This window comes from Amblyomma mixtum, chromosome 6 (assembly GCF_055824585.1).
Source record: "Amblyomma mixtum isolate Tamu chromosome 6, ASM5582458v1, whole genome shotgun sequence".
NCBI classification, from domain to species: domain Eukaryota; kingdom Metazoa; phylum Arthropoda; class Arachnida; order Ixodida; family Ixodidae; genus Amblyomma; species Amblyomma mixtum.
In genome coordinates this window covers 16,744,486-16,750,025 of record NC_143017.1, presented here as the reverse complement: position 1 = coordinate 16,750,025, position 5,540 = coordinate 16,744,486, and the positions used below count along the sequence as shown (strand labels likewise).

The 5,540-nt window shown below is 46.6% G+C and overlaps 1 non-coding gene across 1 annotated transcript; it reads right to left on the bottom strand.

Annotated features, from left to right (window-relative positions):
• Nucleotides 1-5,185: 5,185 nt before the first annotated feature.
• On the bottom strand, nucleotides 5,186-5,257 carry TRNAT-UGU (transfer RNA threonine (anticodon UGU)). Its single transcript has one exon. It is a non-coding gene; the product is annotated as a tRNA-Thr (tRNA).
• Nucleotides 5,258-5,540: the final 283 nt, after the last annotated feature.

Sequence of the window (5,540 nt, the reverse complement as noted above, 5' to 3'; positions counted from 1 at the left end):
TACACCTCAAACAAGCCGTCAGGAAAGGGAAGAATTGAAAGAGAGATAGGGGTGTCGCGGTAGAAGGCTGCCCACTTGGCCGACGCCGGATGGAGCACGCACCAAACAACTGTCCGCGCCCCAGCGGAACGAGCCCCCGTTTCTGTTGTCGTTGCGACTGAAGGCAGAATGGAAAGGAAATTGCAAGGGCCTGTCCGCTTGCTCGAGCTGAGCCACAATCACTGCCGGCAGGCAGAAAAAGTTACATGCAGCGTACCAGTGACAACCAACGCATCAAGCGCTGGCGAGAGATTTTAAATTCAATCGACCCTCAGTTCATTCGCTCGGATTTACCGCGTGCGATAGTGTAATGACGCGATAGCGTAATGGGTTTATTCCCATATATGCAGAAGGTAATTCTCTACATTCATAGATCCCTGGGAGCCCTCATACCGCTCTTGGCACAGTGGTCTAGCGGTGGAGCACGCTTAAGCTTCTCCTTCAAGAATGGAACACGATAGATGCTGCTGATCCTACGTACGGTGAAACGGACGCCCGGGGCGACCGACAACGTAGAAGCGTTGCCAGGCGCCTTGCCGAAATGCACGGGACTGAGGTTGCTGTCGTAGTTCGTCGGTACATCGTTCTCGACAAACACGATGCCACAAACGCCAGCATCGCTTCCGCGCCGAACGAACGGGCAGCAATCCTCAAGCTTCGTGGTGAATGCGCCTTGAATGTGCGCTGCGTTGTTCGTCGCTCGCAGCGTGATTCCTGCGTCCCCGTACGGCCCCACTGCGCCCGAACGAGACGAGTGGGAGGAGCTGCCGTCGCGCGCTGTCTTTTGAGGCAATGTCGTACATTGAGAGGAGGAGGAAGAGGGAGCGGTTTTAGCGGGCGGCGCCTGATGGCGCTAAGTGCGCGCCAAGCGAAAATTAAAAGTAGCGGAAACCTACTTTGCTACTCGCTTAACTGCGACTTGTGCAATTTTCATGCTCATAATTGCTAATATACACACCAGTACATGTCTCTAAAGCACCCTTCTAAGACAACACCGTATTCACTTGACGCGCCTTTGTTCATTCCAAAACATCGAGCTGCCATGGCGGAGTGGGTAGCATGCTCGTCTCGCACACCGAAGACCGGGGTTCGATTCCCCAACTGAAGTAATTACCCTATACTAGCCGCTTTTATTTATTAATGCTTCTGGGATCTTTCGCTCACGACCAACGCCGCCGAGCCGACGACGACACCGGCTTTTTTGCGACATGGGGCCCTTCACGCTATCGCTTTAAAAATAGTCACTCGACCAATGGGAGGCTCTCCTACTCAGCTCCGATCCGAAATCGCAGACAAAGGTCGTTAAACTGGCCGAAGACGCCGCCAGGAGCGAAGGCCTTACCGGCCGTCGTTTTGGCAAGGGGCCTAAAGCCCCTCATACTGTTGGAAATAAAAGTTTTACAATGCTGTTGTGATGCTGATCAATGGGGAATTACTAGTTTAATCATTTTATGGCTAGAATTGAATTGAAAATAAAAGTGAAAGCTACTACATATCACCAGTGCTACCACGTTCACAAAATAATGAGCTCGGTAGCACGTTTTCCACTGTTTTCATAGGGACATTTGTCCATCAGTAATAATATCAAAAATTTTCTTCATGATCCTCTCCATTTTCACAGCTAGAAGTCATTCCACTATACCGGAGCCGTTTACCTCGCCCGTTGTCGAATTTTGTGCACAATTTTGTGTACAGCTGTAAAATAGTAGCCTTTAGTGTTTTCCGTTCAAAAAGTAATGTAATGGCGTTCCTGTAGTATTTTGGCAAAATGATGCTTGTTTTGAATTCAAATAGCAGGCGGCGCCTGAAAGCGATAGAGGGACATCGAGGAAAAATAAATGTTGGCTTTTATCGGTGGATTCTGTTTACATTGGCGCTACTTTCCCTTAAAACTGAGCTTTCACAAGCTATAAAGGTATGAGAAAAGAAATGCAGATGTCGCCATACCCGGCCGTTTCTTCAAGCAAGCTGGTGTGATTGAAAAGGTTTTTTTCGCGCATGCCTGATGCTATAGCTGCACCACTCTACGCTTCGAAGAGTGATCACGGAATCCTTTTCGCTCTTATCGTCATGAGTATATCTCCAGAGGTGGAAAGATATCTATATCGCATTTTCTGAGCGATAAGTGGGATAAGTGCGATGGTCCAGAATAACGAAATTTCCTTGAATGAAGAAAAACAACAGAATTTCTTGTGAAGGTACCTTGCTCCGCCCATCTTTCCCAAGGCGCCATCTTGTACCCCAGCCGCATTCGCACGAACCCGAATTAGCCAATCCGCAATACGCCTCTGCAGCCTTCACGGTCAGAAATCGGCCGATTTCGTGGTTGGACCGTGCGTGAACGCTACATTACCCCCTCGGAGCGCGTTGGCCACGGGACAGCCTCGGCATAAATATCTGTTTTGCGCGGCCGCTTCCACCACGCCCCGCCCCGCGTGGGAAAGAACGGCGAGTCTGAAGCGGCGCGGTTCATTTGCCGCCGCAGGTGACGCTGTTAGTGCTGTTGTTGCTGTCGCCGCCGCCGCTGCCGACGGTCGTACTCGATGAGCGTTAATTCGGGCGCATGTCTGAACCACCAGCGGCCGCTGAGCTTGGAAACAGGGCCGTGTTGCTCTGCCGCATAAGCACCGGACGTTATGACGTCCAGAAACAGCTTTTTTTTTCGTAGGGGTAATTCTTGCTGGCAGCAAGAAAAAAATACAGAGCGCCGGGGATTCGGGATCTCCGGACAAAACTAGGGTCATTTCCCAAACGGTAACAGCGCGAGATGCGATAGCCAAAGGAAGAGGTTGGAAAACACAGCGCTTGGTCTGTTGTATTTTGCGCTGTTCTAGTACGGCAAATTCAAACCGATTTGCCCCACTATTTTCCTTCCAAAATAAGGCTTATTTCGTTCTACCGCACAGAACGAACAGAATTGCCTGTGCGGTGTTCTACTTTTTTATTCATAAAATCATCGAAGCACCGAACAATCACGCCTGTGTCTATTATAAAGTCCTCCTCGTGACAACCGCCCCAAATGTAACCATCCTATATCAATCAATCAATCAGTCAGTTAATCAATCAATCAATCGATCGAACGATCGATTAGTTTATATCTCGCTCAAGAAAGCACTTCACAAGTTCAGCCCTGCCAAACCTGCATTGTGCTTGCATGCCAGCGCCCGACAGACAAAAGTCGCGTGCAGTGCTTTGCACACATAAATAGGGATACGTAAGCAAATAAGTCATGACATACAATTCGAAGGCGTTCTTTGAGACGGCTTTCGGCTCTTCTTGGCCGTATGTACTCCTTAGAGAAGCAGTGAAATTTGCGTCTCCTCCTCTTTTTCAAGCATTTCGAACCTGATGATATGGGTTCCAAAATATATTTCCCATGGAATATCTTTGAAATATCTTTTCCGATGTGTACTTGGAAATAACTATAACTGAGGAAATTATCGAATTTTTGAAAGGGCAGGAGAATGTTAAGCTTTCGTCTCCTTTGTATCATTCTCCTCATGGTTCGTTCTGTTTGTTAGCTGCACCATTACGCGAGCTAATTAGTCTTCAAAATTGTTATTTAACTGCTGGAGAATCACATCGCGTTTAATTTTTTGCTCTGCCATTCTAAAACGTCCTCGGATTCAGTCCCACCTTCTTGAGTGCTTCAGAGGTGGAGGAAACATGTACAGCTGCGGCCACACTCACTAGAGATTAGGCTAGGCTCTGAGAGTTCTTGATAACGATCTTTATGCTCCACTGACCTCCTTTCACGGCTGCCAAGCCTCCGGTTGAGTGGTGCAGTAAATTGGAGAAAATTTCCATTGCCGGATTTCAGAAAAACAAAATTTTTGGCCACTCGAAATCGGTTTTCGGAACGGTACAAGCTTTTCCCTTGCCTCGTGCTCGACTCCTGGAGAGAGAGGGACAGCATCTTTGCTCAAAAACAAAATCATGATTGCCGCGCCGCTCTGCGGCAACCCGCCTTTGCGAAATTAAAATGAAATCGTTATACATGTGCTCATAGTGGCGCGGTCTGGACAAAAAGGGCACAGAGAAGAGAGAAAGACAGGCACCATAAATATTCGTACGGCATATAGTTGCACGACGCTACGGAAGATACAACGCACATTGCAATACGCAGGTTATATTAACGGGGAATTTTTCTTACGGAACCTGAAATGGAAGAGATGACACAAGCTCGGAACGATACATTAAAAAGACACTATAACTAGACGAATCACTTGGTGATACAATGTGGGGGAACACACCGAAAGACGTGCACGAAAGGGCGGAAGTGCAGACTGCGCGCTGTGTACGAAGAAAAATAAATAAATAAATGTAAAAAAAATGCACTCGCCTAATCACTCAATTGTAAATAACTAAACATCATTTCAGAACAGGGTATATGTATGTATGTATGTATGTATGTATGTATATATATATATATATATATATATATATATATATATATATATATATATATATATATATATAATGTGTATATGTATATATGACAGAAGCCAACAGCCGCAGAAACCAAGGGGCACAGGGGATTTTTTTTTAAATTGATTTATTTATTTTGTGGTGTAGATCAATTTAGAATATTACTGAATATGTTATCGCTTAAAGCAAATTGATTAGAAAGCAGAAGAAAAAACAACCACATGCCGCCGGTGGGATCCGAACCCACGACCTCCGAATTACGCGTCCGGTGCTCTACCTCTGAGCTACGGCGACGGCTGTCAAATCTTCTGCTTTCGGTGGTATTTATGTTTACAAGTATCCTAACCTTGAGAGTGTTCATCAGCGCCACCCTCGTTCATAAGCGGCGGACGTAGAACGTCCTGAGTTACCGCAGGTGTGACGTAGAACGTCATCGAACGGAGAGGGTGGAAGCTGCGTGAGAACCCTCTTATGCTTCCTATGGCATCAAGGTTGCCAGAACCGAGGCCCTCGCTAAGCAATTAAGCAAAGAAGGGAAGGGGATGAGGGGCTCGTTATAAATATGACAGAAGCCAACAGCCGCAGAAACCAAGGGGCACAGGGGATTTTCTTTTTAAATTGATTTATTTATTTTGTGGTGTTCATCAATTTAGAATATTACTGAATATGTTATCGCTTAAAGCAAATTGAATAGAAAGCAGAAGAAAAAACAACCACATGCCGCCGGTGGGATCCGAACCCACGACCTCCGAATTACACGTCCGGTGCTCTACCGCTGAGCTACGGCGACGGCTGTCAAATCTTCTGCTTTCGGGGGTATTTATGTTTACAAGTATCCTAACCTTGAGAGTGTTCATCAGCGCCACCCTCGTTCATAAGCGGCGGACGTAGAACGTCCTGAGTTACCGCAGGTGTGACGTAGAACGTCATCGAACGGAGAGGGTGGAAGCTGCGTGAGAACCCTATATATATATATATATATATATATATATATAAGATGCGAAATTGAGAAACGCTTCGTTTATTGGGAGTCGACGTTTCGGACAGAGCCTGTCCTTTTTCAAGACTTGAAA